This window comes from Rissa tridactyla, chromosome 3 (genome assembly GCF_028500815.1).
Source record: "Rissa tridactyla isolate bRisTri1 chromosome 3, bRisTri1.patW.cur.20221130, whole genome shotgun sequence".
Lineage (NCBI taxonomy): Eukaryota > Metazoa > Chordata > Aves > Charadriiformes > Laridae > Rissa > Rissa tridactyla.
In genome coordinates this window covers 45799945-45827073 of record NC_071468.1, presented here as the reverse complement: position 1 = coordinate 45827073, position 27129 = coordinate 45799945, and the positions used below count along the sequence as shown (strand labels likewise).

The following is a 27129-nucleotide window of genomic DNA, read 5'->3' as shown; positions in this document are numbered from 1 at the left end:
TCCTGGAAACCTGTAATTCATAAGAGGAGTAATGTGTTAACTGGAATTAGTTTTTTTTTCTTGCTAAGACACTTCAAAAATACATTTTAATAATAAAGACTAGACTTAATGTTCCAGTCAAAACAATTCTGCTGATTAAACGGAAGTGGGGTTCTCTCTATGCTTACTAATAAAATTCTTCATGAAACAAATAAGGCCTATCAACTCATGAGTCAATCAGTTCTTCCATTCTAATAATCAATGTGGAAGTCGTAACGTTTGAAACTAAGCCAAATATTATTCCTTGCCAACAAACGCCAGTTAGATAGAACTAACAGAATTAGTCCTAGCAAGAGGTAACAGACCAATTTGTTAGTCTTTGCAGCAAATTAAAAGCAAATCTGTAGTCACATTTCTCAGGTAAAACACCGACCCTTCCCCGTTTGCCTAGTTTGACTGTCCCCCTCTCTCCCCAGTTTCAGATGAAAGTCTCTCTCCTATTTGAATGGACTCGGTCTAGTACCAACTGCACATAAGTGGTGACCTTGTATGCAGGAACCACTCAAGGGAGAATTTTAGAAGGGAATAGTTCTTTACTGCTGTGTTTTCTCCAGGAACACAATTTCCTCACAAGTCTGTACAAGCAGCTAACATTATGGCTGACGTAAAGCCACGCACTTTGTCAAACATACCTGTCAACTCATTTGGAGGTAAAACAATGAGTCCATCTAACCCCCTCCCAACCACCTAAGAAGCTTAAATAAGTTAGTCAACTTCTTAAAAATACAGTGGCAGTTTAATACTGCCTTAAAGCATTACTAGAACCAACTTTCTAGCTAGAAGAAAGCAATTAAGTGCTGCAAAAAAATAACCAGGTCATCTTAATGCAACAGTTCTTTTCATATTTGGTGCTCAAACAAGGTATAACTTGAATGAGTATTTGTTGAATCTCTTAATTTTTAATAAATTTAAATAAACCTAGTTTTTAAAGCAGGCGTCAGCAACAACATTTGTAACTAAGTTTGAAAAATGCACATTATTAAACAAACACAAAAATTGAATGCAATTTACTGATATACGATTATTTATTCACACACACACAATGACTCTACATTGGAATGAGATAGAATTCAATACACCATGCAAACTGCTTTGCACATTAAAAAAGTTGGGTAAAACTACTATAGTAGCATATTGTGCTTAAGCTAAACAAGACAGGCATTATTTCCATTGAACTCTACAGAACCCCAGTGACAGTGTAAAGTGACGAAGTGACGGGGGAAAGAGTACACATTAACATAAAAATTCTGAGTCTACTAGAGAAAAGCAGCTTTGTGGAAAACTGTAGAACTGAAGTACAAATACAGAAAGAATTATTCAGAGCAGCTACCCAGTACAACACAGTAAACATCTTAACCTGAACTACTCTGAGAAGGAATTGAATTAGAGTTTCATTTTTGTTACTGGTGTTTGTGTTGGGTTTGGTTGTTTGGGTTTTTTATTTTTGTTTGTTGGGGTTTTTGGGGGAGGTTGGGGTGTTGTTTTTTGGGGTTTTTTTGAAAAAGTTATTTTACTAATTAAAACAAATGAGTACAGTCTGTTCGATATACATCTTGCTTTCTAAGCCACATTTATGACTACATATTCCTGCTGTGTTGCAATATCACTTGGATTCCAGTAAAAAAAAGTTCTGACTTCTCTGTTTAATACAGGGAAGTAAATTAAATCTTATTGCAACAAGACTACAAAACAGAACCTCAGCAATCAACGCCCCAGTGAAATACCAAAACTACTGAGCAACTGGCTACTCTGAAGGGGGGAGGCATTTAGAGGAAAGTCTGCAGATCTCCACTTCATCCTCACCAAATACAGAAACACTTAGAAACCAAAATATTCACGTAACAGAAAAAGAATAAAATTCTTCCCGGTTCTAGCTATCATCAACATCTAATAATTGTAGCCAAGACAACGGAAGTAGATCCTGAGCCTGAGTAATGGACATGTAGGCAGTACTTTTCTGGAGACGTTTGATTCCAGAGAAGAAATGAATATCACTTGACAGACCACGCATGTAGCCAATGGAAAGATTTTTTTTAAACACGAAACAGTATGAAAAACAGATGTCTTCTGATTCAACTAATAAGTAGATTTCATAACTACTGAATAAAGAAGGTAGCATGTACGTTACAGAATAAATTAAGTGTGAACGATACACTGCAAAGATTCAACCATGGAATACATACAGACACTTCTATCCTGCCTTCGTAAGGGCATTTCTTGTAAGGGAGCACAAGAACTAGAAGTGCTCAAACAAAAACAACCACCCACCCCTAATCCATCACACAGATAGTCTTCATAGGAGGTATGGGATACCAGTAAGGCTTCCTTCCATGCTATGAAACAAGGTCATTTTACAACATTCTGTAATTTAAACATAGAGAAACATTTGTTTACACTGTGCTTAGTTCTAATTCTGCTAGCTAGAGAGGAAAACACAAGTAAAAAACTGTTTTAGTAAAATCTTCACTGAGCAGTATGCCCAACAGTTGGGCAGTTGCCAGGCGAACACTTAAGGGAAATGTACCATGTAAAAAGCACAGAGCATTAAGGTGGTGACACTTGATCTAATCAAAATAATGGGAGTTGCTGTCTGTATGCAAATCAGCATGGTTATTGGGAGTTGAAAGGAGACAGTAAGTATATTCTAGTCAAAGCTGACACTTAGAAGTCAGTAAGAGCAATTAAAAAAAAAACAACCAAAAAACAATAATCTGTCAGTTAGAAAACTTAAGTTATATGTTAACAGTCCAGGCATGGAGAAGGAGCAAAAAATAGGAAGAAGAAAATAAATTAACTATAAAGAAAACTGCAAGAGAAAATACTTTTAATAGGACTCGACAATTAAATTAAACACTACCAATTAATTCTAACCAAAATTACCGTTTCCTTACCAGCGTTTCTCTCTACCTCTAAGTCTAGAAAACATCCAATATAAATCAGTTTTGCAGATCGTCTTCTACCCATGGCCTGAGCAAGATTGGACTGCTTGATCCCTCAGGTTAGGAAGCATATGAACACATATGCCTAAAATACAAACCAGATATAAATGTATGCACCAGTAGGTCCAGGAGGTTTGCATGTGCCAGTTGAGCTCAGTTCTCTTCGCTTTCACAATTATGTGGATCATGTGCACATAACCTTGCGTCTTAACTGAAGCACAAGGAAAGAAGCTGTTGTACAATTATTTCAGGGAAGGGATAAAAGACAGGGGGGAGTATTGCCTTACAGGTGAAACAAAGAGAAGGAAAAAGTATGAGAAAGCTCCCGACAACGGAGCATGTAGGTGATGAGCGGCACGCAGTAGAATGCACTCTATCACCAGCCCCTCATCACCCATCCACTGAGCTTATGGCCAGCACTGGGGAGGTTAGTATGAGAGACTGATTTTTCTGGCAAAAGTAGTAAAAACATTCAGCTTAGTTAAGATTTATTCATATTTCACTCAGCACCAAAGTAATAGATTTGAAAAAAACAAACCAATTTTAAATCAACCAGATGAGTGAAGCACTAATACTACATCATGCGCTTCACCTGGATATTCACTAAGAGACACAAGATATTATGGAGGTTTTACCAGGATGGAACTCTCATTTTATCCCAATATACCAGGATACCATTATTTCTGATAGTGCTAAACACAAAGGTTTATACTTCACGTGACCCTGAACAAAATACCTTATGTCCATACCAAATATTTGTTTGATTATGTTTCTACAAGATCCTTCTAAAAGAGTTACCTTTATTCATTCTCATTTTAAAACTAAATTTTATAGTTTTAATCTCCTTGAACTAAAAGGAAGATTGTGAATTTTCTGGATGACGACTTTAAAAGTTTAGAAACTAACAAACTACATCGCTGCAGAAGGTTGTTAAATAATAACCCACATCACAGCAGCACCAAACTGCTCTCAAACTTCTCAGTTTTTCCTTCAGAAATACAGTTAACAGGTATAACTTCTCTAGGCCCTATACTTTCTGTAGGCTTGCAGCTGTTCCACTGGCAACTGTCATGTTGTTCCTCTGTCATGAATGTATCTGGTTTCAAATTGTGTTTTCATTCACTTTTGCCAAACCAGGAAACCTGAAGCTTCCAACAATGAAATAATTACTTTAGTATATAGTTAGAAGCCACGCACACAACACCTCATAGTCAGCCCCACACACCTAACACAATGGAGAATCCTATATTAGTTTCCTGTGTGAGCTTAATAGCAAAAAAATACAAGGGCAACAGGAATGTAAACACGGAGGTTCAAGACAAAATAATCTTATTTCATAAAACCTACTTGTCATCTACAACATAATTTCAGTATGCAGTTTGTCAATTCTTGTATTTTCACAGTTACTTCTTTAAAGAGACACTCTGCTAACCCCCAAAAAAGAAAAGAAAAAAAAAAGGAAGCATCAATTAAAAAATAGCCTTTGTTTTCACTTTTTAGCCACAGCACTTCATTACCTTGATAAAAAATGTCAATCCCAACAACTCGTTATAATTGTAAGAATCCTATGACAGAACAAGTTTCCTTTCTGCCTTATCCAGTAACACCAAACTTCAGTAACCTAAAATCTGTCATGGTTTCATACACTAACCTGTTCAAGAAAAACAAAGTATTTCAAACACTTATTTCTGTTGTGTAGTTTAAAAACACTGTTTCAAAGTCAAACTATACTGTTACATATACCAATCCCAAGTGAGACCCAAGATTACCTTGCTAAATCTAGAAGTACCGTAAATGCTGGCTGCTGCTCTGGAGACCAAGTTAGCTGAAATGCATACAGCTGTCATATAATCCACACTCTTCCTCCTCCTCAGACAAAGCTACCAACTGCCAAATATCATCTAATAATTAGCATATGTAAAGCAAAAGGGCTAGACTATGACATCAGTTTATCTACTCCTTTGAGAATAGTTTTGAATTAAACCTGCAGCCACTCTGACCTTCAAAATTCTAATAAAAAAAAAATAAAAGCTTGCCAAAGAGAACAAAACAGGAAAAAACAAAGAAATCTATTTACAGGTGTATTCTACATTTTAAAATGAGCAGGAAGATATTTCTAAATGTTCTCTTCTTAAGAAAAAAAAATAATAAAAATCCTACTTTAGGAGAAGATGAAAACAACCAGAGTCAAACATCAAAATCACATTCTTTGTATCTGGCTTCTAAACACAATACGAGAGGAACATTCATCACTGAGTAAGAGAAATCAAGTAAATATCTGTGAATGGTGCTTTGGAGCCACCTGAAAAATAAAGAAAGGCAAAGTAGAAATAGACAGTCTATCTAATCTGTCAGTCACCCAAACATAATTAGCTGTTATCATCATTAACAATAATGAAGATCACTTTTCTGCTATCTCCAAGAGACAAATGACAAGAGGAAGGATGTCACATACAGAAACATCTGAACTCCTCCTTTCTTCTAAGCAGAGAGTCAGTATATATGCTTAACAAAAAGTACATTAAATGGAAGCATGTGTTCCTGCCCCTCTTGGAAATAACCACTTCAAAAAATGTTTACAGATTTAGTTTATATTTTTGAGAAAACTTTGTTGCTGCAGTGGACTTTGATCCTCAGCATTTGCTGGCATGTAGCCCTGCCCTTCCTGAAGCTCTCCACAGCAGTTAATTTCACCAGTCTTAAAGATGACAGAGAAATCTCAAGAAGAAAATTTTCTTGGGGTTTTTTTGGGTTTTTTTTTTTTTTTTAAATATGATTCCTTTCCATCCATATGGCTTTCTCCCATTTGCAATAAGATCACAGAATGAAGATGAAACAAAAAACTGTATACAAGCAGACACTAGATGAAGTGGAGGATCTGGAAAAAGTTTGTAATTCCTCCTTCACCCCCTCCTCACCCCCCCTAGGCTGCCATGCACGACAGAGTACACGCTCCATTCATAAGGAATTTGATGAGGCAGCAAATCAGGTTATTAGGCTAAATGACAAGAGTGAGATGGCAAGACAAAGAATAAAACTGCAGAATGTCTAGCAGGTAAGGACTACGAAGTATTGTTCACAGCAAATTAATAATTTTTTAGAGGACTTGTGAGATTTCTAATACTTGTACTAGTACAAAGTACTTGGGAGATTTCTATTTTTGAAACTAGGTGCTTCCTCATCTCCTGCCTTCTCCTCTTCCCCCCCTCCCATCTTTGCTAATAGACAGGGCTCAGAGTGTGCTGGGTTAATAACCAGACCAGGTCAGCCTGCAAGAGATTATTTTAAGCTGTCTGCATTTTTTAGATAGGAGTGGATGTGACAGGCTACCCAAGAGAAGACCAAATCTAACAAGAGGTCATCTGTATCATATTGTCGATATTTTAAGCCTGAAATTTACTGAAAACAAAAACTTAGACATTTCATAGACAGGGTAAAAAATATTACAGGATATGCCAGTTTCACAAAATTCAAAGCACTGACAGTTCTTTTGGACAATCCATTTTGACCCTGAAAAATGCTTCCAAAACCTCATTAAAACTTTCCTCCCCAATGAACTGAGCCTGGAAAAAGTTCTGATGTCTATTACCCTCTACCTAAGCTCAGTAGCGAAGGAACAACCAACCACAACATTTTTCCTACATCTTGATTAAGGAAGAGCTGCAAGTGACCTCACCTTAATCTTTTTAATTCCTGGAATTTATCAATGTTCTAGCTTTTTTTCTGCTTGGAAAATACACATCAGTTTCTCTCCTTTTCCTATAAATTTTCTCAGAATCACTGAATAGTTGATGTTGGAAGGACTACTGGAGATTAGCTAGCTGAAGCTGTGTCAGATAGATTGGCTGCTCATGGCCATGTCCGGTCAGGTTTTAAATATCTTCAAGGACGGAGAATCCACAACCTCTCCTGGAAGCCTGTTCCAGTGTCCGACCACCCTCACAGCAGAAGTCTTTTCTTATGTTCAGACTGAATTTCATGTATTTCAATTTATGCCCATTATCTCTTGTTCTGTTACTGGACACCCCTAAAAAGAGCCTGGTTCCATCCTCTTTACACCCTCCTTTCAAGTATTTACACATTGATGAGATCCCCCTGAATCAACCAAAAACAAGCTCATAGAATATGGTTTTGACCCATTCTTCAGTTTATCTTCAAAAGTATTTGCATTAATTCTTAGTTATTTCATTAGAGATCTTTTTCTGCATGAGCCAGAAACAAAGGACTTTATGATAATTCATTGTAATCCTTCACTTTAAGGACTGTATATCTTTCACTGTATAAGAGAACAATACACAATTCACTTTACTGAAATAAATTAGATCATATGAATTAAGAGATCAAATGGTCTACATCCTTCCCCCCCACTCCTCCCATAATAACTTTCTCTCAATTATTTTTATTTGGTTATTAGGGCGTTTGTTGTTTTTTCTTACATCTTTTTAGTATGTACCAGTGGTGCATCAGCCTCTTTGTCAAAGGGAAAAATACATACCGCATTTGCCAAGGGCTAGGGAAAGAAGATTTTACAGTAGGTTCACCAAATTTCTGGAAAGTAGCTGTCTCTCCCTTCTAAGAGTCATCACTCTCTAGCTCTTGATCCTAGCTCTCCTTTCCTTATCCCCAGCCTGCCAGCACTCACTCTTTTTTCTCCCCATGCCCTCTCCAAATCAGCTAGCACAAACCACAAATTAGTAAAGCCTTCTGTCTTATTAACTTGCAGTTTGATTTCTGTTTTTGGTGAACCTTGCTAATAGTACATGCCTTCCCAAGTGGTCAACTAGCGCTTCTTACTGTTATCTCTTTATTATTTAGAGTGATAGAGCATTTGGATAGGTGAGAAGTCCTACTACTTTCCAAGCTTCAGTAAGCTGAATGGACATATCCAACCAACCTAATAAATCTTGCCAGAGCCACAGACTTTGTGAAGTACAGTGCAGAGAAACCTAACGTAGCACAGGTATTTTTTTTTTTTTTGGCTCGCTGCCTTTAGGAATCAAAATAGCCCTCTGCCTGAACTGGTAAATCCTGCCAGATTTATGACAGTCAGAAGGGAACCAGATTGGGAAGATCAACTCTGCAGATTGATATGACTTTGCAAAAATAAACAAACAACCCGTAGCATAAATAGTATTTTGTAGTATGTGATCTAATAACTTTTTAACAAAATATTAGATTACTTATCCATGACCTTTACACCCAAGTGACAGATGAAAGAACTATTATGACTACGCATTGCTCCAAAACTCCATGGTACACCATGCCTTGAAAAGTAAAGCAGCTTGATATTTTACTTATACCTGATTAAGTGTGTTTTAATTCTTCTCACAGAGGAAATAAAGGATAACAATTTGCAGATTGAAAAGGCATATTTGAGACATCAGATATCATACAGAATTACTGAATATATTACATTGCTATTGACAAAAATGGTATGTGCCTATCTACATTTCTAGCTGGTTATTTTTCACTTACTGGTTAGAACCATCATCGTTCCCTCATCACATCTGGAGTCCTGTGCTCTGGGTTTCCCACTACAAGACAGACACGGAATTACTGGAGCAAATCCAGTAAAGGGCCACTAAAATGATTAAGGGATTGGAGCATCTTTCATACAAGGAAAGGCTGAGAGAGCTGGGACTGTTTGGCCTGGAGAACAGAAGGCTCAGGGGATGTTTTTCCATTGCCTGCTCTTCTCGTTGGTGTTCACTGACAGGACAAGAGGCAATAGACACAAACTGGAACACATGAAACTCCATCTAAACATAAGAAAACACTTTTTTACTGAGAGTCAGACAACAGAACAGGTTGTGCAGAGAGGTTATGGAGTCTCTGCCCTTAAAGATATTTGAAACCTGACTGGACTTGGCCCCCAGCAACCTGCTCTAGCCAACCATCCTTAAGCAGGAGGTTAGACTACATGAAGAGGTGCCTGCCCACCTCACCAATTCCATGATTTCTCTAATACAGTTCAGCTTCTGAAAACAATTTTCTTTGCACCAAGTGCATGCCATGTTTTCCATGAAAAAGTTATATCACACTATATTCTACATATATTATTGGATCAAATTTACTGCTATACATTCTTTCTTTGCATTAGTTTCTGAAAATATGGTATGTTTATGCACAAACTACATCATTCTATCTATACCCATATCATAACTATAACACCATATAAAACTTGGGTTCTTTCCCAAGTCACAAATATACTAACAAAATACTAAAATTCTAGATCAGATAAGTTGTCCGACGTACATATGTCCCTATACAACAACCATCAGAAATATGAAAGGAATAGTTTCAGTATCTAGTGATTCAGTTTATCAGCAGCTACAGGTGAAGAGGGGTGGACTTACTTCAAATGTATTTATTTATTTTTTCTTATTAAAAGGAAATATGCCACAGGATACAAAATTCTGCATTTAGGTTGACTGATTCTGTATTCACTTCATAAATTTGGAAACATGCTCCCAATCAAAAGGTCACTCAGGAAGCAGATGATGACTTAGGCAAATGTAGATAAGTTCACCACTTAAATGTGACACATAAATTCTATGTGTATGTACAGCCTCTAATTTTATTATGTGTTCCTCTGCCTTAACAGACATAATCTACAGACATAATGCAGGCCTGTTCAGTTGCAAGAACTAAACAACCTAATGTAAGTAATTTAGATTACTATTTAAGTAGTTGAAATTGTAAACATTTCTCAGATATTTAGTTTTGTGTGACCATTGTTTAATAAATGGTTAACTACTGTACTTTCTTCAGATACAAAACCACTATCAGTTTTCTACAATGAGAATAATTTCCTTTCTATCTTCTTATGCCTGCACTTGTGATAGAAAAAGAGTGAATAAGTTCTCATGGTCTACGAAATACATATTTCAAAAACAAGACTTCCAAAACTGCTAATCAGTATCAGTGCTACCACAATTGTGAGCTACAATCAGAGATTTTTTTTTGACATAAGCATCTAGCAGAATATATGGAAAAAAACAAACAAAAAAAATTCAAGATGAAGATATTCTTAATACATAATACAAAATATATTACAGTATTATCCTCTCAGTCTGACCATTTCTGAAGCAAAACACACTGTTTATATGAAAAGTAGTAGGTAAGATTTTCTGAGGTATGTCCTATGCTGCCATTAATACAGCAGACCTTCATCAGGCTCAGTAACATAGGAGTCTGGTGATCTTATTTTGTATTATAGAACAGACTATTTATTGAAAAATGGAGTCTCAGATGAAAAGGGGAAAGAAACTATTAAGTCGATGTGAGCAAAGGAAGCCACTTAAAACCTGATAAACAGTAACATGTAGCCATTGAGCATCCACCTAGTTTAACTGCTGCAGCACACGGAGGGCAGAGGGGCTCAGGTGGCCAGACAGAAAGTTCAATTTCGTTTCTCGCGTCAAAGCATAAGCCAACCACGCCAAACCACTGGCAAGAAAGGTCAGTTATTCCGACTCTCCTAAATCTAGGATTCTTTGAATAGATTGGACAACCTGTACAGAATTCAAAAGCAGTTATCTTACTTCATACAAATCTCTGAATGCATAATGAATTTTAAATAAAATTAAAAATAATTTTAATTACTATTTTAAAAAAAATAAATATAAACTCCTTCCAGAATTTTTTTTCTCTTGGAAACAATATGTAGTTGGAAATGAAAGCTTAAAGTTTTACTAGTGTCATCAATATGATACAGACTGAAAACTACTACTCCAGGGAAAAAAAAAAAGTACAAACTGCAATTGCATGTAGGGTATTATAAAGTAGAAATAATGTTCTAGCCTGCATTTGGAACACCTGGAACACTCTGGAAGGACAGCCCGGTCCTATACCTTAGCAGGCATGGGTACTTCACAATCAGCTGTTGTTTGAAATTCTGCCCTCTCTCTGCCCTGCCTCCCATGTTTGGCTGGCCTCCCTAGTCAGGTACCTCATCTATGCTGCAGATGTCTGCCATGGGAGCTGTGTGACTATACCTGGCTCAGTCAGAAAGAAAACTATTGCCTCACACTAGATGCAACCTAGTCAGAAAAGCTGGCCACCAGCCTGGACAATAGAACCGTAGAATGGTTAGATTTAGAAGGGACCTTAAAGATCACTACACTCCCTGTCAAAGAGTCCCTCCCTGTCTTTCCTGTAGGCCCCCTTTAGGTACTGGAAGGCTGCTATAAGATCTACCTGGAGCCTTCCCTTCTCCAGGCTGAACACCCCCAACTCTCTCAGCCTGTCCTCATAGGAGAGGTGCTCCAGCCCTCTGATCATCTTCGTGGCCCTCCACTGGACCCGTTCCAACTGGTCCATGTCCATTAGATGCTTGAACATCAGGTTTTTACAAGCTTAGTTTGCCTCCTAGGCAAACATAGCTTAGTGTTGAACTTACAAACAATAGAAGATTTCGGGACAGTTCCACTTAAAAAAAAAAAAAAAAAAGAAAATTCTGGTTTTATTTTCCTGCCCCAAAATAGGAATATTTTAGAAAAAAAAATGGATTATGCAAAGTAAGCTCTTGTCAGAAAACAGAAGTTTCTAACCAACTTCAGTAATGATCTTTCATATTATTTCTGTGTAAAAGAACATAGAGTAGTGGAGCCCTGTATTTACTGCAGGATTATGGTGCTTGAAAAGACTGGAAATGAGACTACAATGAATAAAATAAGAATATGAAGCATAACTTATGTAATTTATAGTTTGTTTATACAAAATTTATCTACCCTTACAAAACCCAACATCTCAGTTATAATAATAACCAGGAAAAAAGCTAAATTAGACTAGTTTCTCTGAACATTTACTTATATACCTTTATACCTAGGAAAATAATTGGGTTTTCGTGCTTTGCATGAAAGAGAAAAAGACAAAAGAGGAAAAAGTGACTACTACAAAAATTAGCAGCCTAGCTTACAAGTTTACCTAAAACAACTGTGTCTGTGCTTTTAACCTGATTTGATTTCACATTGATCATATCCTCATAATATTATTAATCTAGAAAGAAGGGAGGTAGAAGGGATTCAACTTCACTCCCCCCCGCCCCAATCTGCCCACGACACAGAAAGAAGGAACACGAGTACAGCACTTCTTCCTATGATACCCATTGAAGGGTAACTTCAGTGCGAACATGAAATCAAGCGAGTTTTGAAAGCTTCTCTTAAACAAAAGTTTTCAGCATTTTACTTTCCTACTTCCTCCTACAGCTGCCGTAAAACTGTGAAATTATGGGTTATAATTAAGTATAGCCTTAAATCTACAAACATTTATCACCTCTTACCTTTAATTTTTGGTACACACCTCCGATAGATGTTTGGCATTAGACTGACCCAGGATTGTTGAATGAGCCACAACACATATTGTGGCCCTGTACTATTCTATTTCTTCTCTACAGAAGAAATCTCCCACAACTCCTTCTCCTTCTCGCTACTATCTCCCTCATCTTGTAACATGAGAAATCCATATTGCTAGTTTTGCATGTATATCATTGCTTTTACGTTAGGGTTGTGGGTTTTTTTGAAACAGTTTGTGAAAGACTAAAAGTTTTTCATCTGGACCACAAGCAACTAAGCATAATTCTGAAACTCTTACACAATTATACACAATTTATTTTCCACTGTTTATCATATTCAATGGTACTCCATTCTTCAAACAAAAGTAGTTACAGTACATATTTACTATGTCTGACAGTGACCAGATTACTAGATATATTAACTAAAGACCTTTTTTATGTGGCAGATTTCTCTCTAGATTATAGTATTCTTGGTGAACCCATGGAGTGAAAATAGAATTAATGAATTTGACCAAGTTTTTCAAGTTTGTATTGAAATACTTCCCAAATGCTTGCATGCTGTTGAATGTAAACAATTTATCTATAAATCCCCAAAAGCAGATTTTATTCAGGAGTAAACATGCACGCACACATGGACAGGAAGGTGTCCATCCCCCAAGAAGTTATTCATTTTATTACTGTGCTGCAGGGAACATGTCTTCGTTAGATGACAGATTGTGTTCAGCCAACATGACGTATTTCTAAACCTGAGCCACGCACTAGAACTATAAAGCAATCCAGTTGGACTAGATCATGGAGTCTGCAGAATTAGGGGCTATAGGAGGATGACGGCAGCTCTTAACTCCTGTTGCAGAAAATATCAAGATGTCATGATTTTTGGTAACTGTAGGCTCAGGATTTTCTACAAGCAGCCTAATTAGCCCTTACAAAGAACACTCTTCCAGCGTATTATGCTAGTGCCTATTTCTGGTCAGATTAGCTCTTTTCCAGAGGAAGACCAAGCTAAGAATTTCCAAGTCACCAAAATTATGATTTTATTTTTGGCTTATCCAATGCATTAAGGAATGCAATCACCCTTCTGAATAATAACAGCTGTATAATATGTGTTGCCTCAATGTGATTGTACCATACGCTTCAATATTAATGAGAGGCAATCTGCCAAGTAACAAATTTCAAAAAAGACTGAACTTCACTTGTATGCTGAGCCACATAAATGATTCTCTTATAGGTTTGTTAAGATGCTTTAGATATCCCAAATGAATTCAGTTTGTGAGATGTCAAACATCAAGACTAACGGTAGCACAGCTGCCATTTTATTTAGAAGGCAGGGTAATACTACAAATCTACTAAAAATATATTTGTCACTGGTTAGAAATTATTCTTACCTTTGGCTAGAAGGTTTCCCAAAGGATGCCAACTTGAGTCACTTTTTTTCTGATATCAGTAGAATGGAGATACCTGCAAGATAAATGAGAAAGGCTTGGGTCTTTTTATTTTTAGAGGAACATGTGCAGTTATGATAAGGCACTAAGGCATAAGTAAAAACAATAATATTAAATGAACACTTGTGCAAAATGAGAATCTACTAATTTATACATAAAAATAAAATATCAAGAACAACTCACTGGCTTTAAAATTCAGCTTAGTGTAACATACCATATGCATGTGTTACAACAGAGAATTTACAGCCATTATCTGCGTAAATTCCTGGCAATAACTGGAAAAAAAATCTTTGCCAGGGGAAGAGGTCATGAACCAGTAGCTGCTGAACAGTCAGACTGTTTCATTATGGCTCTGCGTCAAAGGTCATGATAAAGGGTCCACAGCTATTCCTAGAACCCAAGTAGCTTAATAATGTTTTCAATTACAAGTCTGAGAAAAAAACATGAAGTTCCATAAAATGTTTTGAGGGAAGACAGTAGTCAGTTCATCCAAAAAGTTGAGAGACATTCTATGAAAATCTGTGGCATGGCAGTATCTAACACCGCAAACTTTACACTTCATAGACGATAAAAAAAAAAAAAGAACAGAAGAAGCCAAAACCACAAAGTTGTCGAAACATTCACCAAGGTGACTAAACTGCAGAAAACTCAATCTCATAAACAGGGAAATATTATTACTCTGAATGAAGTAAAATAAAAGTATATGTAAAGTGAAAATATTTTAGATAGGTCTGATCAACATACAAAGATATAGAACATAAAACTATCATGTACCAATAAGGTGATTTGGCTTTCTATTTTATATCTGCGCTAACACAGTTTCAAAGGGAGTTCATTTTAGCATGACCTCAGATAGAAAAATCTGGCTTGAAAATACACAATGTTACATTCATACTGAAAGAAAGGAAAAAGAAAACACACACAGCAGGAACAGATGTTATTTCCTGTACTAAATCACCACCATAGGGATAAAAATAATTCTAGTAAGTATTTTACAGAATAGCGCATACAATGGAAAAGAACACAAAGCCTCAACTGCAAATCTAGGTATATAGACACCAGTAACATACACAAACAAAAATGCAATGCAGGACAGTTTACTATTATCCTCATTTTAGGCCTAGGCAAAACTAGGCAGCCACTTAAATCTGCCTTTACCAGGATGCTCACAGTAGTAAAAACCTACTTGGCTTGAGCAAGCACTTCCGCCACCACAAATTTTATGGGAGAGCTAAACCAAAACTAAACTATACCAGTAGCAGTGCTGACCAACACCATTCAATAACTAATCCATTTGCCAACTGAAGGCACATTTTAAAAAAACCCAGGATATTAAAAGAAAAATCTCATTCCCAACCTAAAAATTACATCTGATGAAGACAAATTTCAACATAAACCTCACTGAAGTAAAAGCTGAAACTAAAGCCATAGACAAACATTTTAACCTTTTTATTTACGAAGTCTGGAAAAAAGAACGTGAGAACACAGTAACAATATCTAAAACACATAAGAAATAAGAGTATCTAAATTCTAAACAATACCTGCATATAGTAAAACCAACAGCTGAAGAATGAAAGGAAGTCCAGCAGGACAGATTTGTTTTCTCACCTAGGTTATTGCTGGGAGCAAAACTATACATCCTTGCACAAATTGTAGACTGACATGTATTTTAGTCTAATCTGACAAACTGAAGACAACAATTTAAAACAAGAATTATCATAATTTACAAGTGATACACAGACCTCTACATAAGTACATATCCCTACTGTAGTCTCATAGTGTCACTATAAGACAGACATCTGTTCCAATGTAAAACTGAAATTAAATCATAAACTAAATCAAATACATACATATATAAACACATAAAAATATTCAATAATCCTCTCCAGACAGATAAGAATAACTGAAATCCATCCTTATTTTCCACTAGGAGCCTCTGAATTCGTAAGTTGTATTATCAGGATAAGAGGAATATCAGCCATTAGCGAGCACAGCTGGAGAACCAGAAAAGTAAATACATGACACGAAAGTAATTGCAAAAATGGAAAATAATTTTTTTAGAATGACTATGGAATCCAGTCAGTTTTCCAAAAGAAACTGGTATCAATTTTCTATAAATAACTTTATGAAAATATTGTCATTAACTTTGTCTTTCATACAAAAAAAATTAATAAGATGTCTTCATACATTGCAAATCACTAGAAGAGCAAGCTTCAAAATATCTGTCTCAAAGACAATTTCCAGATTACCTATTTATGGGAATAGAAAGTGGAATCAATTGATCCACAGAGTAAAGTAAGATTTAGAGGATTATGCAGTTCTTTTGTGAGGCAGCCAAATGGGAAAACACTAGGCTTTATCCACTTTTTTTTTTTTAATCCCAAATTCTCATACAGAACACTGCATGAGGGAAAAAAATATTTAAGAATTTAAAAGAAAAATAATTCAATCTATTTTAAAAAAATAATTCATTGTTTCACCAGTTTTCCAAGAGTTTTCTTCATAACGTCTTGCCTTTACATTCATGAAGATCTACAAATGGAAAAACAAAACCCTCAAAACTTAAAGTAATGTATGTTCCTTTAAACTCATATAAAGTAACAAATTATAAATCAGAAATCGGGAGAAACTGCCTCTTTTCTTAAATGTACTTTAAGACTTATTTGTAGCATTAGATGTCATAAGACCCCTGTGCGTAAGGTGACTATCCTTGTCATCTCATCTTTTACTATTCCCAGAGTCCCATCTGGGTTGTTTTATTCTCCAGGAAGTAAATGCATTTCATTTGCTGGTTTGTTAGTCTTTTCTTTTTCTAAATGTCCTCTGGAATTGAAGACTAGAGACTTGCTTCTCCAGGGAATGTCACTGAGGAAGTCGGCTTGGCCAATGACAAGTCAAAGAAGATTTCACCTAAGAAGATATCTGAAATGCCAGTAGAAGTAATTCCTAAGTAGATTAGGAAGGCCAATCCTTATTAGTACTTCTGTCTGGCATAAGGTCAGACATTCATAACTGTCGCCTGCCACACACTGCACCTTTTTTTCAACTACGAAAACATGATTTTTCTGCCTGAATCTTTGGTATTACTTATGTCCAATCTTTTAATATTTTTCTATTCCTATTTTTTTATCATAGGAAAAGCAGAAAGAGATTAATATCAGTACCAGACATCTGCTTTTCTCCAGGCAAGTATTCTTTCTCTACCCAAAAGTGTCTTGGCTATGCAGAAGAAACTGATTTCAGAAAAAAATGGGGTAGACTGCATCGTCCTAGTCAGGAGAGACCAGTTCCAAGCAAGCTTCCTAGTGCTCTGAAACACCGTACAGATGGTCACTTCAGAAATAAGCTCCACAGCAAGTTCAATATGTCCAGAATATCAACTTGCCACAGTCAACCTACACAGTAAGTCTCATGTACCCTGGACATGCTCAACTCGTAACGTAGGAGCCATATTTCTGCTGGGATATCTGAGGGAAAATAGGAGAACTTTCATGGGAAGGAAGAAGTAAATCTCTGGAAGATGAGCCTAGCAAATCTGCTAGGAAAGTTAGATTCAAACGTCCATACATACAAAAAGAAGCTGGATTTATTAGATTTGCAAGATGCATAAGAAAACCATTTCTTACATGTGAAATGTAAATCTAATAGTTTCCTCATTAAAGAATCTTCAGGACAAGAATGTAATTACACCTGAGATCCCATTCACTTTGAAAAAAATACAAAGTTCAAAATTATACGCAGTCCAGCAAAATAAATTTCACATAGCACCACAAAGACTAGCTAATGCCTTGTTGAGTCATTTGGTCTAGGTTGTAGGATACCCTTGGCATTCGTTTCTTCAAGACTCCAAGCTTTTAAGAAGAAGCTTTATGCTTCCCTCTACACCTAGACAAAATCTCATTCATGACTGCAGTAGCTCTTTCTGCAATGGTCCAACTAGAATGAAGAAAGAATTAAAAAATACAGAGAGAAAGGCAACAAGCAGACAGATACTTCTGGCCTAGAAGAACACAAAAACAAATACAGGCAGCAAAAGTATCATTCTGTTTCTTCTATAAGGACAAAGACAAGGCACATGCTCCATTCACCAAGATGTGCCAGAAGACAGACCACTCTCAGTTGCCGTGTACATACACACATGCACACACTTCAGTCTTATTTGCCACATTAGACTGAAAAACCCAGACATTAGGATTTCCGTGTGAGGAACTGGATCCTGTGTGAATCCATCATGCAGGGCAAGAAAAAAAAAATTAAAATCATGTTTGTAACAGGGAACGCTGCTGCTAAGGCTTTTTGGTTTTAAATACCCATTACAAAACCAAAAGTGGAGTTCATATCTATTAAGCAAGCAAGATTTTTTTTCATTTCCATGCTTACAATTGCCTTTTCTCGGTATTCAAATATTAACTACTTTTAACATACGGAGCAAAAGAAATGACAAAAACTACTACAATAAATTTCCATTTTCAAGTGTGACTACAGTAAAAGAACTGCAGATAAAAATACATACAGCTAATGACAAGTAATATTGTATACATATTTTTCTCTACCTTTCTCAGTTTTATTGGCAAAGCTATTGTCTCTCCTATCAGCTTATATATAACCAGAGGTTTCAAGAAAGCCAGATTATTCTATAATGCTTAAGCAGAATTTAGAATTAAATGCCTAATCCACAGTTCTTGCTGGTGGTAAAGGTTCTTGCTGGTGCTGCAGAAGATAAATGAAAAATCAGATCGCTATTCGCAGAAATTAATTTTGTAACACAGGACAGAATAAGATATCCTGATTCACACCAGAATTCTAGTTAAAGATTTCACAGGTGAAGCAGAACTTTGAGAATATGTACACTCTACATGTACATTTGAAACCATTACTTTCAAGAAAAATCCAATTATGACATTTCTGTAGCAAAGACAACTGTATTTCAAAGACAGCCAGCTGGAAGACAGATGTGCAAACGTAACTTGAACCAGCAATTAAAAGTACACATATCAAAAGTGCTCGCTTTTAAATAAAAGCCACATTCCATAAGCTCTTAGCTTTTATTTTGAGGTGTAGCCTATATCTGATCAAGTTCTTACAATGACCACAAGTTACACACAGGACTGGGGAGAAACCAAAACACTCCATGTCCTAACTCCTGCTTTGATTTCAGCAACTAATGGGGGCATCTAGCACTTCTCAGGGTCAAGACTGAAGTGATTACATGTATTTTGCTGTTTATTTCCCCTCCAAACACTAAACTCAATTTAACTCCATATAACTTCCAATATTCCCAACACAATAGGCTGGTCTCTGTAAAGGCACTTTTCCTTCCTTTCATACAGAAAATATCCTGTCAACAGCCTATTTCCCACTCTCTAAGTGACTCCTTTTGTTTACAGGAAGGAAAGGCAACAGAAATCTTGCCGTAAAACAGTGAGAGCTAAAAAGTTCTGCTTCACTTCCTACTGTGCAGGTGTTTCATACGTGAAATCTATTGTAGAGTCTTCATTTCATAGAGAAAACATGCTGCTGCTTTTTGAAATTCAGACTGAGCAATAGAAAACAATAAGTTTAAGGAAGTAGCAGCATGCTTTACTGTGAAACAAAAAGATATACAATAAACAAGCCATAAACAAGATCGACAATGTATTTTTTCCCCCCTCAGCTCTGTATAATGAGACACAGAAAAACAAAAGGCACCAAGATTTAGAAGTGAAATGTAATGAAGCACAGACTCAAGAAAACAAGCTCCACTTTCTGTCATTCCTTTTTCTGTGTAGTTCCTGCTATAACGTGCTCAAACCATTTTTTCAAGGCCCTGAATGTAAGCTATACAAGGCAGTATCTTTGCTTTAGAGCTTGTAAAATCCCTGGCTTTGGACACCACAATTCTTTTACGCATTGACTTGCGAACTGGGTTTTCCTTCTAAATCCATAATCTCTTTCTTAATTTTACGCTGCCCAAATAAACACGTACAAATCAACGTTCCAACCACCTTAGACTGCAAAAAAAAAAAAATCCTCCCTTATTTGATCAGCTTTTTTTATTACAGATGCTGGTGTCAGTGTTACAGTGTCTATTTAAAATCCAAATTAGAATTCCTCATTTACAGGTTTTTCTTGGACTCCATATTCTGAACTTCTGTAACAAAGCCACAGGCACGGTGACAAGTAACTTGTGTCTTGGTTCAGGGTGCCTGGCACCTCAGCTTGTACACTTGTTTGTGAGTTTCAAAAATACCAACATCCATCATAGTAAGAACTACATTCATCACTCCAAGATCTAGCATTCTCTATTGGCCAGTGGTGTGTGGAAAATTCAAATTCTAAAAGAAGTCAAGCAGATGAGGGCACTAATCATGGTAGGCTACACATACCACTCAGTTTAAAAGGAAGTTGAGAATGTTGTCACTATCGCATACTGCCACAGCACATCTATCACAAATACTGTCACAATATAAAATTGTATGAAATGTAAAAATACTGTCATAAAGTTAAATTTGCCTCTCTGTGGAAGGGATACCTTATTTGACACAGGCTGGCCTAACCTCACCAGCTACAGGTCAGTTTGTAAATATTTCACCACAACAGTAAACATTGTTCCTAGTTCTACATAACCAGCCCCTGTGCGTGCAGCAGAAGAGGGATGCCTCCCCAGTGGATGGATTTCTAAACTCTGAGCATCCAGCTGAGTGTAGCCGAGGGAACAGCATTCAATCACCAGAGAGCACGCTGCCCAAACACCCATCTCCTACCTTAAAGCAACAGCAAGCCTGCTGGAAGGACCAAATGGGCCAAGGCAATTTGAGGGTGATCGGCTCGACCACCATAGTTTCAATCCAAACACTTTCAATGAAACATGCAATTACTTGGAGTTTGTTAAAAGCAGCTTTCCATACCAAGCTGAACTGTCCTCTTATGCGATCAGTTACCTGGGAAAACAAGTTACGTCACTGCTGTCTGAATACTTAAAGAAAGATTTGCTAATTACGGGCAATTAATTAGCAGCGGTACTAATTTGAAAAGCAATATCCAATCAGCTTTTATCTGCTTGAGTCTCAGATTGAGCCCTGAGAAGAATTGTTTATAGAACCTGATGAGCAACCTGTAGCTTTGGACAATCCTTTCTCTGAGATGGATAATAAACAGCACTTGCTAAGAAACATGTAAGGTAGATAGTGCAACATACTCTACTGGCTCACTCTCTACTAGAAGTCGCAGTGCAACTACGTCTATCCTTAGGCCATCATAATTTTCTTATAGACACTCAAAGGTAACTATAACTTTATCCTGAATATGAAAAATAAACTAGCCCTGCTCTGACTTGGAAGACTGTTATCACATTTTGAATATCACCTCAAGTAAAGAATGTCCTTCATTATGAAGACAGGAAACGTAAGCTACAGATAGCTCTACCTCTTGAACTCCCTTTTCAATTGGGAAAGGGTTTGTGCATCACACTAAGTGATTTTGTTAGAAATGAACAGAACACCACACATTGCCCATCGTTTCACTGTCTTTTTAGCTACAATAAATTGGCAATTAATATGGAATGTAATTATTTTTAATAAAAGGTAGTAAGAGAGAGCTAAATCTTTATCATTTATATTTTCAACATGCCACGTAACATATTGCCATTCATGTATGTAATGTGAACATCATCTTCATTCCCACCTTTTTTTATTTTTCTTCTATGAAATAGGCATTTTTTTCTCCCTTTGCAACACCTCATTTTGACCACAGAGCAAAAGCATGTAATAATCAACACCACAAAGAGAGCATGAAACAGTATCAGTTCTGGCACTACAAAATACCACGCTTGGACCACAAATTATAGAAAATACAGTAGATATTATAGACTAGATAGCAAAGCCACTTTCAGATCTCTTCTGTCTTTGCTGCTTTTCTCTTCTTTGCCAGGAATACCTCAGCATTTAGTCCTCACATTTTTTTTTTGTTTTTTTTAAAATTGGACTATGCCAGACTTCATCACAGAAGGAGGTAAACAGCTTAAATGTGAGTGGCTTGGTATAACCCCAGCTAAGGCAAGTACCACACCCCCCAATGAAAGAGAAGGTGCTCTTAACTTCCCTGTATTTTCAGTGTACAGCAATAAAACATTTGCAGTACTTTTGATACCCCTTAACCACACAAAAAAGGAAAACTCATGAAAGTGTAAATGCTGAAGATATTAATTATAAAGATGAGTTACCAGCCTGGAACTGAAGTTACTAAACAAGACAGAAATCATTGATAGTATCCACTAAAAAGCAGATTAAAAAAAAAAAAAGTCAGCTAGAGAATGAAGTAGTACTGGACAGCTTGCAGTTAAACGCAACAGGAATGCGGCAACTGACTTAGGGCAACTGCTTAAAAGCAGCAAAGATACAAAAATGATTCACAGGTCATAAAATGGGTGTGAAATAAACTTAACTAAATTATAGTGCTGCAAACACTATTAACAGAAATAATAAGATTTTTTTTTTATATATTGTTGCCATAGGTCTGCTTAATATTTTGTCATTAACTTTTGTCTGGGGTGAAAAAGTACTTTGCTATTTTTTAGAGTGGAAAGCAAGATTTTAAGTACTATGGAAAAATCCAAAACATTTCTTTATCAGCTCTGTTTTCTTCAAGAGTGAAAAGTAGTATGGTTTTCAAATGCTATCAGTGGAGGGAAATTTTTCTGGTATTATTATTTTATCTCAAAAACAAGCGCAGATTTTTGTGAATACCATTTGCAAATGCCTTACTGTGTGTAGGATATGCCTTTTGACAGTGTTGTTTGCTTTCTCAAATAAACATATGAGCCACAGTCACTTTAGAATGGGAATAAAAGAAAGGGCATAGAGGATGAACAAAAAAACTAATCAGTATAAGCTTTGGAGTGGCTGAGAGGGACTTCTGGAAGTCACGCAGTCCAACCTTCTGCTCAGAGCAGGACTGTCGTCAACACTAGAAAAGGTCAGGCGCGAGTTTTTGTCTGGCTGAGTCTTCATGACCTCCAAAGATGGAAAATTCAATAGCTTCTCCAGGCAACCTGTTCCAGGGCTGTACTGGCCTCCCAGTAGTGTTCTTCCTCATGTCTATCCAGAACATACCACATCACAATTTGCGGCCAATCTGGTGCCGCTGAGAAAAATTCAGCTCTATCATTTTTGTAACTACCCTTCAAGCAGCTATGGGACACTCTTAGGTGACCCGACAGCTGATTCTTTGCCAGAGTAAACAAGCCTAGCTCCGTCAGCCTCTCCTGGCAGATCTTTTGCTCTAGCAGTATGCCTTCTTCCCATCCTATTGCTACTCCCCAGTTCCTCAACATCCTTCCTGAACTGTGGGGAACAAAATTGGGTATTTTAACATAAATCAAGATCTTTAGTGTACCATCCAGCTCTCCTACTGAAATATCCAGTAATTTAAAGAAACTGGTTTGCCAAATTTAGAAATTAATTTGATCATTTCTTCATTCAACACAATTATAACCTCATAGTGCTTTTCATACATGCTGAACTTACACATGTGATTGAAAATCCTATTCAAAAGTCTGTACAGTCCTCTTTCAACCTTAACTCTGATACAACATTGAAAAAGCTGACAATGCCCAGAATTTAATTTGAACATCTCCCATTTCGCTTCGAATATCAGAGACAAAAATAGCATAATTGGTCATCAAATTCATTCCAAGAATATGATCCTCATAATTTACTACCATTGCTTTTTATAGACAACACTTAATTACATGGTGTAATAGTAGAGTAGAATCAGCCAGATTAAACACACACAATGCAAAACTAAAGGGAGTATATAAGGTAAACGCACAATAGAAAATAAAGAATTTACAGTGATCCTTTTGAGGAGTAGAGAGATCTAAACTATCTGCTGAGCTGATAGGTACACTATAACTTATTGTAACAATATGTATCCCTCTTTCAGGTCCAGAAGGACTAACTTGAAACCAACCCAAAACTGTCAGCATCCCAAATACCATTAATCCATATCCATAGATCAACAAGATTTGGTGATGGATTTTGGATACATAGAATCATAGAATCGTCTAGTTTGGAAAAGACCTTTAAGATCATCAACTCCAACCATCAACCTAACACTGCCAAAACCATCACTAAACCATGTCCCTAAGCACCACATCTACTCGTCTTTTAAATACCTCCAGGGATGGTGAATCAACCACTTCCCTGGACAGCCCGTTTTAGTGCTTGATAACCCTTTTGGTGAAGAAATTTTTCCTAATATCCAATCTAAACCTCCCCTGGTACAATTTGAGGCCATTTCCTCTTGTCCTATCACTTGTTAGTTGGGAGAAGAGACCGACCCCCACCTCTCTACAACCTCCTTTCAGGTAGTTGTAGAGAGCGATAAGGTTCCCCCTCAGCCTCCTTTTCTCCAGGCTCCCTCAGCCACTCCCCACAGGACTTGTGCTCTAGACCCCTCACCAGCTTCGTTGCCCTTTCTTGTAGTGAGGGTCCCAAAACTGAACACACATTGATTCTAATTTCACTGAAGTCAAAGAAAGTTTGTCATAGACAAAAATCACAATGATTTCACCCATTAAGTGAACCAGGGGAAATAATACCTTTTATGAAGGTTGTAACACTGGATGTTTTAGGATATGGTAGCTGTCTTATACTAAGAAATTTGAAGCCCATGGAAGTGCAAGTTTCTCATAACAATTTTGATTTGAATAAACATTTTTTGGAGATTGGAATGAGATAACAGATCTTTACATACTTTACAAAATTATAAATGAATTCTTCAATTAGTTTGACTAAAGAAACATTTTTACTACATTTTGGATTCCCATTGCAACTAGAGCATAATATTTATGTACTTACACTACAGTCTAGGGTGCATTCTCTTTGCCTAACCAAAAAAAATAAATTTGCTCACCACTCTTTCACTCAGCCAGTGTTTCTGTGAATTGTCACTACATAAATAATTGATATTACGTGTTGGCGGACAGGGGAAGTTGTTGGGTTGGTTTGGTTTTTGTTCCTCTCCAACTCCCTATCCCCCATCTCCTTGATATAGCTGCAGAGAAGACTCATTCACAAGCATTTTTAACATGGGCAATTACAGTTACCACCTCTGCTGTTTCACAGCCCTTTCTTCTTTACTGAATGGTAAAACAGAAGAACAGTCATTGAAGAAACTTGAAACTAAAACTTGGTTTCTGGTCGGGATTGCTTCATTTTGATTCCTTTTTCATTTATGTTTGACAGACACATTTTTTTCTCTTCTATTTAAAAAAAACACTGCATTTTGATTGTACAAGATTTCCAGTTTAAATTCTTAAACCCATTATTCTTGCAGATGAAGATTCAATAACTTACTTCAAACATGGCATAGTTTGTGTGGTTCTGAATGAAAAACACACATTCTGTATTTCAGACATGCCTAAATATGCCAGCCTGCCAATCAGACTAGAAGCATCCCAAAGGCACTATTGAACAAGAGGAGAGATGAGGAAAGGCAGAGATAATAGCCCGCCTCCTATAAAACAAAAAATTACTAAGAACAAGGTTTGTTTGCTGTACCAGAAATATTTGAAAGCAATATTTGTCATGGACTTTTATAGACTTTACTGCCTGAGAAAAAGAAAAAAAAATACAACACATCTAAATTACTGAATAATTATCAGGGATAACAGTTTCACTTTGCCATGTGCCATATACTGTAATTTTCTTTCCATCTTCAGTAAGATAGTCCCTGGGTTTGTGCATTTAAAGAGGCCATCTGCTGCAGAACTTACTTAAGTGTCCTTAAATGCAGAGCTGTTACTGCTAGTCAGTATTTGTGAAACAGGAGTAATAGCCACCTATAAGATGTAAAAAAAAAAAAAAAAAAGTTGGCTAAGAGACAAATCCACTCCCCATATTTTTGCACACAGTTTAGAAATCAGCACACATCACAGAAATATAAACAGTGTTGAAAAAGGCGTTTACAATCTCAATTTAAAATGCCACCAGATTTCAACATGATTCAGATATGACCTAACCTACTCCTAAATAAAACAATAGTAAGTAGGTTTTGGAATTATTTAAGAGCTTCAAAAAATTGTAAATGTAAAATAGGAGACTTCATGAGGATAATCTAGTTCAATATATTCAAAAAAGTCTTCTGTGAAACAAAATGCAGATGACTACATTTTTATAAAGATAATTCATTCTCTCAATATGTGTTTTCTAAACCATGATTTGTACTTTTTTTCCCCAAAAGTTAGTTATAATAGCTCTAATTTAAGGGTCGCGCTCTCCTAGTCCATGCATAGGAAAGAATGCAAAGTAATGAGTATTGTGTACCTTAACTGGGACTTAAAAGGACATCAAGTTTCTTGCCATCTTTTATAGGCGAACACTTTATAGATAATCATCTTTGAGAAAGACAGCAAGGCACCTTCGTGCACTCTGCTAGCTAGTGCAGGTTGAGCAGAGCTCAATGGCTTTGTCACCATGCCATGCCATATCTTTTGCCTTGAAAGTAAGTCTCCCTCACTCATTCAGTACCTTGAGCTACAGTGTTGTTGTGAACACAGCCTCTCAGTCTTGTTAAAAGCATTCAGTGACTAAGAGGAATTTAACCTGACCTGAAACAAACTTCCAAGGTTGCCAAAGTTCTAGAAACACATCCTTTATCTCAACTATTGAATCAAAACTAAACCAAGACAAATCCTTCTATTATAAAGCTTCAGCTGCTACTAAGAAGAAGGTTGGAGTAAAATACCTACTGATTTAGAAGGCATTTTGAAACTGTGTGTGCCACCATACAGTTTTATCTCAATAATGCACTTGTATAACAATTCATACCCATTAAGAATGCTAGCTACAGTATATTCCATTCTAAAAACTGCAATAGGATAAAAGAGTAATGAAAACTAGCAGTCAAGTAATGTAGCATTTCCACCAGGAATAGATATCTAGCAATCAAAAAAAAAATATAATTTCTAAATCATAAACATCACAGACCAAGGATAAACTGTCTCTTTCTGCTGACTTATAAAACCAAGATCACCAAAAGAACAAAAACGAACCAGTGATCTGTTGCAGATCTGGGAATGTTTTGCTTCTTTAGTATGTGTAGGACAGACAATGAAACTGTGACTCACAGTTATGTTTTATTTCCCTTTCTACATTTCAGATATGTGTACAAGCATGCACACGTACGCGTCCCATTCACTCACCCCTCTCCTATCTGGCAAAGATTTCCTCACTCCCCACCCCAAGAGCATTACTGTTGTTTTATTTCATTTCGTTTTAGTAGAAGGCTCTACCTATGTCATGACTAGTATGTCAAGACTGGCTTGAAAACAAAACAGCAAATCAAGACTGAGCAGTACTGAAAAAAATTCTTGCGATAACTGTACAATTGCAATATACACACTTTGCAGCTATTACAAATATCCTAAACATAG

At 36.6% G+C, this 27129-nt stretch overlaps 1 protein-coding gene across 3 annotated transcripts in view; it reads right to left on the bottom strand.

Annotated features, from left to right (window-relative positions):
- SIPA1L2 (signal induced proliferation associated 1 like 2) overlaps positions 1 to 27129 on the bottom strand; it is a 151878-nt gene that overhangs the window by 102081 nt on the left and 22668 nt on the right. For all 3 annotated transcript variants that reach the window (XM_054194809.1, XM_054194810.1, XM_054194811.1), the window contains exon 2: positions 13659 to 13731. The gene's annotated coding sequence lies outside the window, so the exon portion shown is untranslated. The remainder of the gene's footprint in view (positions 1 to 13658; positions 13732 to 27129) is intronic.